General features: G+C 49.7%; 1 pseudogene; it reads right to left on the bottom strand.

Moving 5' to 3' along the window:
• LOC118369063 (tetratricopeptide repeat protein 7B-like) overlaps positions 1 to 14741 on the bottom strand; it is a 149271-nt pseudogene that overhangs the window by 61706 nt on the left and 72824 nt on the right.

Genomic DNA, 14741 nt, shown 5'->3' with positions numbered 1-14741 from the left:
GGGGAGTAGATGGGGAGGATGAGAGGAGATGGGGACAAGGAGAGGAGATGAGGAGAAGGAGAGGAAATGGGAAGGAGGAGAGGAGATGGGGAGGATGAGAGGAGATGGGGACAAGGAGAGGAGATGAGGAGAAGGAGAGGAAATGGGAAGGAGGAGAGGAGATGAGGAGGATGAGAGGAGATGGGGACAAGGAGAGGAGATGGGGAGTAGATGGGGAGGATGAGAGGAGATGGTGAGGATGAGAGGAGATGGGGAGGATGAGAGGAGATGGGGAGGATGAGAGGAGATGGGGAGAAGGAGAGGAAATGGGAAGGAGGAGAGGAGATGGGGAGGATGAGAGGAGATGGGGACAAGGAGAGGAGATGGGGAGTAGATGGGGAGGATGAGAGGAGATGGTGAGGATGAGAGGAGATGGGGAGGATGAGAGGAGATGGGGAGGATGAGAGGAGATGGGGAGGATGAGAGGAGATGGGGAGGATGAGAGAGATGGGGAGGATGAGAGGAGATGGGGACAAGGAGAGGAGATGAGGAGAAGGAGAGGAAATGGGAAGGAGGAGAGGAGATGGGGAGGATGAGAGGAGATGGGGACAAGGAGAGGAGATGGGGAGTAGATGGGGAGGATGAGAGGAGATGGTGAGGATGAGAGGAGATGGGGAGGATGAGAGGAGATGGGGAGATGGGGAGATGGGGAGGATGAGAGGAGATGGGGAGGATGAGAGGAGATGGGGACAAGGAGAGGAGATGGGGAGGAGGGGAGGAGATGGGGAGGAGGAGAGGAGATGGGGAGGATGAGAGGAGATGGGGACAAGGAGAGGAGATGGGGAGTAGATGGGGAGGATGAGAGGAGATGGTGAGGATGAGAGGAGATGGGGAGGATGAGAGGAGATGGGGAGGATGAGAGGAGATGGGGAGGATGAGAGGAGATGGGGAGGATGAGAGGAGATGGGGAGGAGGAGAGGAGATGGGGAGGAGGGGAGGAGATGGGGAGGAGGAGAGGAGATGGGGAGGATGAGAGGAGATGGGGAGGATGAGAGGAGATGGGGAGGATGAGAGGAGATGGGGAGGAGGGGAGGAGATGGGGAGGAGGAGAGGCGATTCAGAAGAGATGGTGAGGAGGAGATTGAGAAGAGGAAATGGGGAGGAAAAGAGGAGATGGGGAAGAGGAGGGGAGATGGTGAGGAGGAGATTGAGAAGAGGAGAGGAAATGGGGAGGAGGAGAGGAGATGGGGAGGAGGAGAGGCGATTGAGAAGAGGAGATGATGAGGAGGAGAGGAGATGGAGAGGGAGGAGAGGAGGTGGGGAGGAGGAGAGGCGATTGAGAAGAGGCGATTGAGAAGAGGAGATGATGAGGAGGAGAGGAGATGGAGAGGAGGAGAGGAGGTGGGGAGGAGGAGAGGAAATGGGAAGGAGGAGAGGAGATGGGGAGGATGAGAGGAGATGGGGACAAGGAGAGGAGATGGGGAGTAGATGGGGAGGATGAGAGGAGATGGTGAGGATGAGAGGAGATGGGGAGGATGAGAGGAGATGGGGAGGATGAGAGGAGATGGGGAGGATGAGAGGAGATGGGGAGGATGAGAGGAGATGGGGACAAGGAGAGGAGATGGGGAGGAGGGGAGGAGATGGGGAGGAGGAGAGGAGATGGGGAGGATGAGAGGAGATGGGGACAAGGAGAGGAGATGGGGAGGAGATGGGGAGGATGAGAGGAGATGGGGAGGATGAGAGGAGATGGGGAGGATGAGAGGAGATGGGGAGGATGAGAGGAGATGGGGACAAGGAGAGGAGATGGGGAGGAGGGGAGGAGATGGGGAGGAGGAGAGGAGATGGGGAGGATGAGAGGAGATGGGGAGGATGAGAGGAGATGGGGAGGATGAGAGGAGATGGGGAGGAGGGGAGGAGATGGGGAGGAGGAGAGGCGATTCAGAAGAGATGGTGAGGAGGAGATTGAGAAGAGGAAATGGGGAGGAAAAGAGGAGATGGGGAAGAGGAGGGGAGATGGTGAGGAGGAGATTGAGAAGAGGAGAGGAAATGGGGAGGAGGAGAGGAGATGGGGAGGAGGAGAGGCGATTGAGAAGAGGAGATGATGAGGAGGAGAGGAGATGGAGAGGAGGAGAGGAGGTGGGGAGGAGGAGAGGCGATTGAGAAGAGGCGATTGAGAAGAGGAGATGATGAGGAGGAGATTGAGAAGAGGAGACTGAGGAGAGGAGATTGGGAGGGGGCAAAGGAGATTGGGAGGAGAGGAGATGGGGAGGAGGAGAGGAGAGAGGAGATGGGGAGGAGGAGAAGAGATGGGGAGGAGGAGAGGAAATGGGAAGGAGGAGAGGGGATGGGGAGGAGGAGAGGAGGTGGGGGGGAGGAGAGGAGAAGGGGAGGAGAAGAGATGGGGAGGAGTAGAGGAGATGGGGAGGGGGAGAGGAGATGGGGAGGAGGAGATTGAGAAGAGGAGAGGAAATGGGGAGGAGGACAGGAGATGGGGAGGAGGAGAGGCGATTGAGAAGAAGAGATGATGAGGAGGAGATTGAGAAGAGGAGACTGAGGAGAGGAGATTGGGAGGAGGAGAAGAGATGGGGAGGAGGAGAGGAAATGGGAAGGAGGAGAGGAGATGGGGAGGAGGAGAGGAGATGGGGGGAGGAGAGGAGATGGGGAGGAGTAGAGGGGATGGGGAGGAGGAGAGGAGATTTGGAGGAGAGATGGGGAGGAGAAGAGGAGATTTGGAGAGGAGAAGGGGAGGAGGAGAGGAGATGGGGAGGAGGAGAGTAGATTTGGAGGAGAGATGGGGAGGAGAAGAGATATCTTCTGTATAGCTAGCACTGTGATTTCTATCTGTAACAAATACTAAAAAAATAAAATTAATTAGAAATCGAGTTGAATAAGATAAAACAACACTGTGGAGACACACACACACAGTAATATTGTTTTGTTGTTATATTGTAAATGTTATATTGTACGTCTGCAATGGTGGAGCAGTGTACATGTGTATAGCGCACAGTGTCTTCTATTAAGTATTGGACATCTAAGCCAGTTCCACTAGTCAGGGACTGATTTAGACCTGGGACAACAGGTGTGTGCAATTAATCAGGTAGAACAAAAAACCAGCAGGCTCCGGACCTCGTAGGGGGTAAGAGTGGAATACCCCCGATGTAGACTATTGTTTTCTTGTGATGTGTTGTTTTGTTCCTGGACCCCAGGAAGAGTAGGGGTTGCCTTGGCAACAGCTAATAAGGATCCTAATATATACAAAATAAGATGGTATAACATTGAGTCTGTTGTGGAGAAAGGCCAGACTCCAGACTAACATGAAGTTCTCAGGATACTCGCTGAGGGCCATCTCGATGATGTTGAGAGCGTCGTGGTAGTGTTTCTGAGCCGACAGCAGCAGCGCCAGCAGGTGGAGTGAGTGCACGTCGTCTCCCTGCAGCTGCAGAGCCTAACGCACGTACCCAAGCGCCTCCGGGATCTATAGCACAGAGGGCACGGGTCAGATCCCCACCAGACATCCACAGCAAGGGGTGCTGATATCTGGCCATGCTGGAGAGGACCCTAATCTTAACCCTTATTACATCTGAACACATCTGAGTTTGAGTTTATTTTATTTTTACAGGGACAGTGCACATTAATCAACGTTTCAGTAAAAGTGACGGTTTTAGCCAGACAGCTAATTTTCAACCACAGTCCCTGGGCAGGTTATTAAAAACAATTACAATACAGACAATCATTGAGCAGTGAGCACACGCAGAGCAACATAGGACAAGCAAGACATAGCATACAGACAGAGCAACATAGAACAAAAAGCAGCAAGACAAAATTCATAAAAGCAACAGTGTTTCCACACCTCACAAGCTGCAGACAACAGACAACATGGAAAGCGGCAATACACAGCTAGGGACCATGTTCACAAATCTGATTGACCTTTAGCCATGTCTTCATGCATTATGTGAAAGTGTGATATGTGGTGCAGTTATGTGTGTCTGATGGCTGTCTATTCCAGACACGGGAAGCTCTCACAGAGAAAGTGGATTTAGTAAAGGTGCTTTTCCTTAAGGGAACTAACTATACATTGCAGACCTTGTGGATCTGCTGCCACATGTTTGGGTTTTCTGTTTAACAAAAATACTGAGTGGAGGGGGAGGAGCCAGGCCATTTAGGATCTTGAATACAAGACATGCGTCAGTGTATTGCACAAGAGTTTCCCAACTCAGGAGCTCATGCTTTCTGAGGATGTAACAGTGATGATGGCTATTGGGCTTCCTATCAAACACTTTGAGAGCCTGTTTGTAGACAGACTGAATAGGTTTTAATGTTGTACAGCAAGCTTGGGCCCAACTAATCAAGCAGTATGTTAAGTGGGGGAGTATCATGGATTTGAAGTACAGTTTAGCTACCTCTGTAGTCAAACAATTTTCGTATTAATCGGAAATTAGCTAGGTTGAATTTGGTTCTGAATGACCTTTTTCACATGCTTTTTAAAAGAGAGGTTGGAATCAAGTATGATACCAAGGTAGTTAAAATCAGATACCATCTGGAGCTTCTCCCCTGACACAGACATCTGGCTCAGTAGCATCTGTTGCCCTCTTTGTGAAGAACATGCAAACTGTTTTTTTCACATTGAGATGCAAACACGAGTCACTGAGCCACTTTGTAACCTGGACCATTACAGTAGTGAGCTCTTGTGCAGCTTGTTGTTTGCTCTTTTCATGCACATATATCACTGAATCATCTGCATGCATTTGAACTTCAGACCCAGTACAGACAGAAGGCAGATCATTCATGTTCAGGCTGAACAGGAGGGGCCCCAGTATTGACCCTTGGGGCACGCCCACATCATAGCTAAGAGTGGGCGACAGCTCATTGCTCACTCTGACACACTGAGTTCTGCCTTCAAGGTATGATTTCATCCATATCAAGGCATCGGGGGAAAAGTTGAACTTGGACAATTTTGTAATGAGAATCTCATGGATTAACAGTATCAAAAGCCTTCCTTAGGTCCAGAAACACAGCCCCAACAACGCCCCCTTTGTCCATCTTGGACTTCACATTTTCCAGAAGAAAGCAGTTGGCCGTTTCTGTGGAGTGTTTTGCTCTGAAGCCAAACTGCATGGAGTGTAATGTAAAGGGGCTGTTGTTGAGGTGGGCAATCAGTTGTTCTGCTACACATTTTTCAACAACCTTTGACACCACAGGTAGTATAGTAATGGGCCTGTAGTTACTCACGTCAGCAGGGTCGCCCGATTTAAAGATGGCCGTTATTATGGCCGACTTCCATACCCTTGGAAACACCCAGAGACCAATAGATGTGTTGGTGACCTTAGTATTGGGGCCAATTAGTGACTCTTTGTAGTTTTTAAGAAAGGTAGAGTCCAGCCCAAACACATCTTTGGCTTTAGAGTTCTTTAGTGAGCTAATCACCTTGTTCACCTTTGACTCAGAAACCTCCCTTATGATGAAGACAGGTTGAGTGTGATTTACTAGCACTGAGCCCAAGAAACCAGTGGAGGGGTTCTGTGTCAGTACCCTCACAGAGTCAATAAAGTAGGAATTGAAGGCTATTGCTATTTCGACTGCATCCTGTGTTAGATTGTTATTCACCATGATTTCTAGTCTTCTTGCAATGTTACTATGGTCTTTCCCTGTTAACTTTTTTAGATTCTCCCAGATCAATTTAGAATTTCCCTTTACTTCACCAATTATGTTAATAAAAAAGTTTGATTTCTGATTTCTTTCATCACCTTATTTCTCAGCATGGTAAATCTACGTCTGTCATGCTCTAATTTGGATCTTTTAGAGCATAATCTCGTTCTTTCATCCATTTCCAGATTTCTCCATTTAGCCAAGGAAGAGTGCTCAATTGGACAGGTTTGAATTTGATTTTCTTTAGGAAACCATTTATTGTAGTCTGGATTGTGGATAGAAAAACCTGACTATCAGCTTCCACGTCTGTATAGGACAAGATGTCCTTCCAGTTAATTCCCTTAATTGCGTTTTCAAAATAGTTGAATTCACTCTTAGGTATTCTTAGTTGATCCGGCTTTCTAACAGTAGAGAGGTTAAACCTGTTCTTAGACAGCTTTCTGTCTATAAGTGTCAGATTATGATCAGATAGCGCAGTAACCACATTGAATGATTTAGTCACTCTCTCTGGTTTATTACTGAACACCAAATCAATCTGTGTTTTAGAGCAACAAGTCACCCTGGTTTGCCCTTTAACTAGCTGTGTAAAGTCAAAAGTATTAGTGATCCGTTTGAGTGTTTTCCTACTAGACTTGTCTTCATAATTAATATTAAAATCTCCCATGAAGATGACCTCTTTCCCAAAACCACATTCCCTAAGCATGTTATTAAACTGATAAAAAAACAGACTTTTGGTGGAAGGTGGCCTATACATTCCAATAAGGGTAAAAGACATTTGGGGAGACAGTGTAACGTTCAGGCCAATACAGTCTAGTTCATTATCACATGACCACTCAATTTGTTTGCATCAGATATGTTCTTTAATGTAAATCATCTCACCCCCTCCTCTTCCTATAATCCTGTCTCTCCTGAAGACATTGTAGCCAGGCACAATCAAAGCAGCATATGGAGAGTTTGTATAGAGCCATGTCTCTGAGAGGCAGAGGAAGTCAAGGTTGGAGTCTGTGAGTAGATGTTGAATTTGATCACTTTTTGGAATGACACTACAAATGTTCAAGTGCCCCTCTAGTAGTCCCTTGGGCTTAGTTAGTGGGTCCCAGACGACTCGAGAGTGATTGACACATTGAAATAAGTACAATTTTTGGTGTTTTCTGACGGCTGGGTTTAGGCCGTTGTGTTTTGTTTTGATTAGGGGCAGTTCAGTAGCGTAATTAACAATCCCTCCCGCCTGCGCTGGATGAGGGGAACTAATTAAAACAGCTTGCGTACCAGAAGCAGAGTCAGGGATCGCATATTGCGACTTGGGTATGTTTGAAGAGTCAAAATCTATCCTGGAGCCGGGTGAGTCGAGAGAAACCATGGGACCATAGCACTCACCCACTTCCACAGCGGCGACGATCAGTGGATGAGGCCATCCACTACTTTCCACTCCGGTGAGTATCACTGGCTCGGTGATGTTAGGCCCAGGTTTGAGTTGCACATCCCCGGAGAGCAGGAGGGTAGTGAACAGGTAGTTTAAATGTTTCCGATAAATGTTGGACTTGTGTTTGTTACGCCTAAGCGGTTAAGTGGAATAGGGAGCGAGGTAGGATTGGCCATTTTTCAGAACATTATGGTATGCTGTGTACTGTCCGCTCCTGTGGAACGGTGAACCAATGTGTTTGGTGTTGATATTCTCTGGTAGTAGACTGATTGTGTCATCCCAGCAAGGACGCACTGAGATTATCAGTAGAGCAGCTACATAACTGACAATCATGGCAAAGTACTGGCGATAAAACACATAATTGAGCTTTAACTCTTTGCACGAGTTACTTGGCTGGGGTCGGCGTACACCTGATGTTTAGATAAAATAACAGCATTCGTATGAGAAGCGGCACCTGCCACACCCCCCTGTCTTCCGTCCGCCATTATCCTGTTAACATCTGGCTACAATGTTACGGTAGCAAGCCCTTTCAGAACAAATATTTTATTTGAATCACTAATCCCTAACCTTTACCCTTCACATGAGTTAAAGGCAAATAGCTCATGTACTTGCTCATCAGTGTTTATGGATTTTCCCCCCATACATGCCTATCTTGTGACAACCAATCATAGATATAACAGGGTTATTATATCTATGCTAATGTCTCTCCCAGCTCAGCCAATCAGATCTCTGATGGAGTAGATACATGATCAGACACAACTTAGTTGTTAACACCTGCTTAAATCGACCAGGTAATGACCAATATCAGGTCCTTTTCATTAGTCTACTGCTGCCGGAAATCAATGGTATACACTACATGGCCAAAATAATTCAAATGAGTGGATTTGGCAATTTCAGCCACACCCATTGCTGACAGGTGTATAAAATGTCCTTTTTTCAGCAAAGCCCCCAAGCACAAAGCGAGCAGCATAGAGAAATGGTTTGTCGAGATCGGTGGGGAAGAACTTGACTGGCCCGCACAGAGCCCTGACCTCAACCCCATCGAACACCTTCAGGATGAATTGGAATACCAACTGCGAGCCAGGCCTCATCGTCCGACATCAGTGCCGACCTCACTAATGCTTGTGGCTGAATGGAAGCAAGTCCCCGCAGTAATGTTCCAACATCTAGTGGAAAGCCTTCCCATAAGAGTGGAGGCTGTTATAGCAGCAAAGGGGGGACCATGAGATGTTTGAATAGCAGGTATCCACATACTTTTGTAGCGTATGTTAGCGGTGTGTGTTTGTGTGGATGGTTGTGTGTATGTGTATCAATACTGTCCAGCAGATGAATCTCATCGGAGACAGTATGTCACGAACCTCGCTGAAGAGGGTGCCTCTTCCTGTTCGGGCGGAGCTCGGGGGTCGTCGTCACCGGCCTATTAGCTGCCATCGATTCCTTTTCTGTTTGTGTTGGTTAGTGGTTAATTGGGTACACCTGTTTTGTATTAGGATTTGTTTGTAGTTGTATTTAAGGGCACTAGGCCCGCTGGGTATTTTGTGCGGGCTTGTTTTTTTGTTACTCTGTGTTTGATGGTGTGATTTGTTTTCTTATCTTTATTCTCTGGTCTGTTTTGTCCTGTTGTTTTGGACTGGCAACCTATATACGCCCTGTGTGTTGGCGTGATCATTTTCGGTTGCACCGGTGTAATAAATTTGATAAACGACAGACCCCTGCGCTCTGCGCCTGATTCCATCCACCACTCATAGTTTTTCGTAACAGAAGCCCGCACCGAAGAAATGGAGTCAGTAGGAGCAGCGACCACCCCTCTCCCCACTATGGAGGAGCGCGTCCATCACCACACAGCTGTCCTCCATCGGATTGGTACGGCGATGGATCAGAGGATGGAACGATGGGAGAGGAGTGGTCTACCTACGTCTATCTCAGCTCTCCCACTGCCGACACCACCTTCAACACCTACGTCGTCCTCTGGGTCCAGCGCACTGCGTCTCTCCCCCCCGAGGGAGTACGATGGAGCAGCGGCTGGGTGCCAGGGATTTTTGCTCCAGCTAGAGCTCTACCTGGCTACCGTGCGTCCGGCTCCCTCGGGTGAGGAGAGTGTGGGCCTCCTCGTCTCCTGTTTAACGGGCAAGGCCCTGGACTGGGCTATCGTGGTCTGGAACAGTCCAGACTCGGCTCGGGACAACTACCTGGAGTTCACCCGCCGTTTCCGAGCTGTGTTCGATCATCCACCAGAGGGTAAAGCGGCGGGTGAGCGACTGTTCCACCTCAGACAGGAGATGAGGAGCGCGCAGGACTTCGCGTTGGAGTTTAGGACCCTAGCTGGGTGGAATGACAGGGCCCTGATGGACCATTACCGGTCTAGTCTCCGGGAGGATGTCCGCTGGGAGCTAGCTTGCAGAGACACAACTCTCTCCCTGGATGAACTTATAGACATGTCTATTCGATTGGACAACCTGCTAGCTGCCCGCGGGCGTTCAGAACGGGTCCTGTTAATTCCACCTTCCAGCTCTCCCACTTCCACTCAGATGGAGTTGGGAGGAGCTGCATCTAGGGGGACCAGAGGGGGCTCCTCCTGCTCCTATTGTGGACGGAGAGGACACACTTTGGACCGGTGTTGGAGGAGTCCCTCTGGGAGTCGAGATGGTCGGCGGAACGCTCCTCGGCCACCCCAGGTGAGTAAGCACCAAACTCACTCAGAGCTCCCTGTTGGTCACATGTTTTTGTAAAAAAAAATCCCTGCGTTTTTCCCCTCTCTTCAGCATAAGGCGCTAGTCGATTCAGGCGCAGTTGGGAGTTTTATGGATTGTGGACTCGCCCGTAAATTGGGTATTCCGTTAGTGCAGATAGACCCACCTATCCCCGTGCACTCCTTAGATAGCCGACCGTTAGGGTCAGGGCTGGTCAGGGAGGCCACGATTCCGCTGGACATGGTAACGCAGGGGAATCATAGGGAGAGGATCAGTTTCTACCTTATTGATTCACCTGGGTTCCCGGTGGTGTTGGGGTTTCCCTGGCTGGCTATTCACAATCCCGTTATTTCCTGGAAACAGGGGGCTCTTAAGGGGTGGTCAGACGAGTGTTCAGAGAGGTGTATAGGAGTTTCCATCGGTGCCATGACGGTGGAGAGTCCAGACCATGTTTCCACTGTGCGCATTCCCCCAGAATATGCCGATTTGGCTATCGCTTTTAGTAAGAAGAAAGCGACCAAATTACCACCTCATCGACGGTGGGATTGCGTGATAAACCTCCAGGAGAACGCTGCACTTCCCCGGAGTCATGTGTACCCACTGTCACAGGAGGAGACGTTGGCTATGGAGACATATGTCACGGAAGCTCTGAGACAGGGGTACATTCGGCCCTCCATGTCACCCGTCTCCTCGAGTTTCTTTTTGTGAGGAAAAAGGAGGGAGGTCTGCGTCCGTGTATTGATTATCGAGGTCTCAATTCGATCACCGTGGGTTTTAGTTATCCGCTACCTCTCATCGCTACAGCGGTGGAATCATTCCACGGAGCGCGTTTCTTCACAAAACTGGACCTCAGAAGCGCATATAATCTGGTGCGTATTCGGGGAGGAGACGAGTGGAAAACAGCGTTTAGTACCACATCAGGCCACTATGAGTACCTCGTCATGCCGTGTGGGTTGAAGAATGCTCCAGCCGTCTTCCAATCCTTTGTAGATGAGATTCTTAGGGACTTGCACGGGCAGGGTGTGGTAGTCTATATTGATGACATCTTGATTTATTCTACCACACGCGCCGCGCATGTTTCCTTGGTGCGCAGGGGGGCGACTGCTGGAGCATGACCTATACGTCAAGGCTGAGAAATGTGTGTTCTCCAAACCAGCCGTTTCCTTCCTGGGTTATCGCATTTCCAGCTCGGGGATGATGATGGAGTGTGACCGTGTTAATGCCGTGCGTAATTGGCCGACTCCGACCACGGTAAAGGAGGTGCAGCGGTTTTTAGGGTTTGCCAATTACTACCGGAGGTTTATCCGGGGTTTTGGTCAAGTAGCGGTGCCCATTACCTCACTGCTGAAGGGGGAACGGTGCATTTGCGGTGGTCAGCAGAGGCTGATGGAGCCTTCAACCAGTTGAAGGTACTGTTCACCGGAGCTCCCGTGTTGGCGCATCCGGACCCTTCGTTAGCATTCATAGTGGAGGTGGATGCGTCCGAGGCTGGAGTTGGAGCCGTGCTGTCTCAGCGCTCGGGCACGCCACTGACGCTCCGTCCCTGCGCTTTCTTTTCTAAGAAGCTGCGTCCGGCGGAGCGGAACTATGATGTGGGGATCGGGAGTTACTAGCTATGGTAAAGGCCCTGAAGGTGTGGAGACACTGGCTTGAGGGGCAAAACACCCTTTTCTCATCTGGACTGACCACCGTAATCTGGAGTATATTCGGGAAGCGAGGAGACTGAATCCACGTCAGGCTAGGTGGGCCATGTTCTTTACACGTTTTAGATTTACGATCTCTTACAGACCAGGTTCCCTCAACACTAAGGCCGACGCGCTGTCCCGTCTCTATGACACCGAGGACCGGTCCATCGAACCCACTCCCATCCTTCCAGCCTCTCGGCTGGTGCCCCCAGTGGTATGGGAGGTGGACGCGGACATCGAGCGGGCGTTGAGGGTTGAACCTGCGCCTATACAGTGTCCAACTGGTTGAAGTTACATACCGCTTGGTGTCCGTGATAAATTGATTCGGTGGGCTCACACACTACCGTCTGCGGGTCATCCAGGGATTGATAGGACAGTGCTGGGTCTTAGGGGAAATACTGGTGGCCCACTTTAGCTAGGGATGTGAGGCTCTATGTCTCCTCCTGTTCGGTATGCGCCCAGAGTAAGGCTCCTAGGCACCTTCCTAGAGGGAAGTTACAGCCCCTCCCGGTTCCACAACGGCCATGGTCCCATCTCTCGGTAGATTTCCTTACTGATCTTCCCCCATCTCAGGGGAACACTACCGTTCTGGTCGTTGTGGATCGGTTATCTAAGTCCTGCCGTCTCCTCCCATTGCCTGGTCTTCCTACGGCCCTACAGACTGCAGAGGCTCTATTTACCCACGTCTTCCGGCACTATGGGGTTCCAGAGGATATAGTCTCCGATCGGGGTCCCCAGTTCACGTCCCGGGTTTGGAAGGAGTTTATGGAGCGTCTGGGGATCTCGGTCAGCCTTACCTCTGGTTATCACCCCGAAAGTAATGGGCAGGTGGAGAGAGTAAACCAGGAAGTGGGTAGGTTTCTGAGGTCGTATTGCCAGGACCGGCCAGGAGAATGGGTGAGGTACGTTCTGTGGGCAGAATTGGCCCAGAACTCTCTTCGGCATTCGTCTACGAATATGTCGCCATTCGAATGCGTACTGGGCTACCAGCCGGTCCTGGCTCCGTGGAATCAGAGTCAGACCGAGGCTCCTGCGGTGGAGGAGTGGGTACAGCGCTCTAGAGAGACCTGGCGGGCAGTCCAGGATTCTCTCAGGCAGGCCAGTGAACGGCAGAAGAGAGACGCTGACTGCCACCGCAGTGAGGCCCCGGTGTTCGCACCAGGGGACAGGGTCTGGCTCTCGACCCGACACCTGCCCCTCCGCCTGCCCTGCCGGAAGCTGGGGCTGCAGTGTGTGGGAGTCCTGAGGAGGATAAACGAGGTTTGTTATCAATTGCAACTTCCCTCTTATTATCGCATTAACCCCTCGTTTCATGTGTCTCTCCTCAGGCCGGTGGTAGCTGGTCCCCTACAAGACAATGAGGTACCGGAGGTCCCTCCACCCCTCTGGACATCGAGGGGTCCCCGGCGTACACAATACGATCTATTCTGGACTCGAGACGCCGGGTGAGGGGTCTGCAGTACCTCGTGGACTGGGAGGGGTACGGTCCGGAGGAGAGGTGCTGGGTACCGGGGAGGGACATTTTAGATCCTTCCCTCTTGAGGGATCTCCACCGCCTCCACCCGGATCGCCCCGTGCCTCGTCCTCGAGGCCGGGCGCTGCGGGAGCCGCGAGTCAGGGGGGGTACTGTCACGAACCTCGCTGAAGAGGGTGCCTCTTCCTGTTCGGGCGGGGCTCGGCGATCGTCGTCACCGGCCTATTAGCTGCCTGTTTTTTCTGTTTGTGTTGGTTTGTTTAATTGTAGTTTTGTATTAGGATTTGTTTGTAGAGTATTTAAGGGCACTAGGCCCGCTGGGTATTTTGTGCGGGCTTGTTTTTTTGTTACTCTGTGTTTGATGGTGTGATTTGTTTTCTTATCTTTATTCTCTGGTCTGTTTTGTCCTGTTGTTTTGGACTGGCAACCTATATACGCCCTGTGTGTTGGCGTGATCATTTTCGGTTGCACCGGTGTAATAAATTTGATAAACGACAGACCCCTGCTCTCTGCGCCTGATTCCATCCACCAATCCAGTTTTTCGTAACACAGTATTTGGTAATAAGAGTCACCTGGGAGTTTTATATTGAATATAATTTATGATTCACAATCCCTCTCTCCCACTCTGCTCTCCTATCCCTCTCCTCCTCAACCTTCTCTTCACTTTCTCCCACCTCTCCTTCTCCTCTATGCTCCTCACCTCCCTCTCCAGAGGGTGGTGGGTCTGCCCAACGCATCACCGGGGAAAACTACCCAACCTCTAGGACACCTACAGCACCCCATGTCACAGGAAGGCCAAAAATATCATCACATTCACCCCGCTGAATCAGGATTCACCCCGCTATCATCCAGAAGGTGAGGTCAATACAGGTGCATCAAAGCTGGGATCGAGAGACTGAAAAACAGCTTCTATCTCAGCCATCGGAATGTTAAATAGCCATCAGTAGCACCTTATACAGTTGAAGTCGGACATTTACATACACTTAGGTTGGAGTCATTAAAACTCAGCTTTTTCAACCACTCCACTAATTTCTTGTTAACAAACTAATGTTTTGGTTAGTTGGTTAGGACATCTACTTTGTGCATGACACAAGTAATTTTGACAACAATTGTTTATAGACAGATTATTTCACTGTACCACAAATCCAGTGGGTCAGAGGTTTACATACACTAAGTTGACTGTGCTGTTAAACAGCTTGGAAAAAAATTCCAGAAAATTATGTCATGGCTTTAGAAGCTTCTGATAGGCTCTGGAGTCAACTGGAGTCAACTGGATGTGTACCTGTGGATGTATTTCAAGGCCTACCTTCAAACTCAGTGCCTCTTTGCTTGACATCATGGGAAAATCAAAAGAAATCAGCCAAGACCCCGGAGAATATTGAAGACCTCCACAAGTCTGGTTCATCCCTGGGAGCAATTTCCAAACGCCTGAAGGTACCACATTCATCTGTACAAACAATAGTATGCAAGTATAAACACCATGAGACCACACAACCGTCATACCACTCAGGAAGGAGACACGTTCTGTCTCCTAGAGATGAATGTACTTTGGGAGGAAAGTGCAAATCAATCCCAGAACAACAGCAAAGGACCTTGTGAAGATGCTGTAGGAAACAGGTACAAAAGTATCTATATCCACAGTAAAACGAGTCCTATATTGACAACCTGAAAGGCTGCTCAGCAAGGAAGAAGCCACTGCTCCAAAACCACCATAAAAAAGCCAGACTACACTTTGCAGCTGCCGTGTTGACAAAGATTGTACTTTTGGAGAAATGTCCTCTGGTCTGATGAAACAAAAATATAACTGTTTGGTCATAATGACCATCATTATCTTTTGAGGAAAA

Source organism: Oncorhynchus keta, chromosome 35 (genome assembly GCF_023373465.1).
Source record: "Oncorhynchus keta strain PuntledgeMale-10-30-2019 chromosome 35, Oket_V2, whole genome shotgun sequence".
Lineage (NCBI taxonomy): Eukaryota > Metazoa > Chordata > Actinopteri > Salmoniformes > Salmonidae > Oncorhynchus > Oncorhynchus keta.
This window is presented reverse-complemented; position numbering and strand designations above follow the sequence as displayed.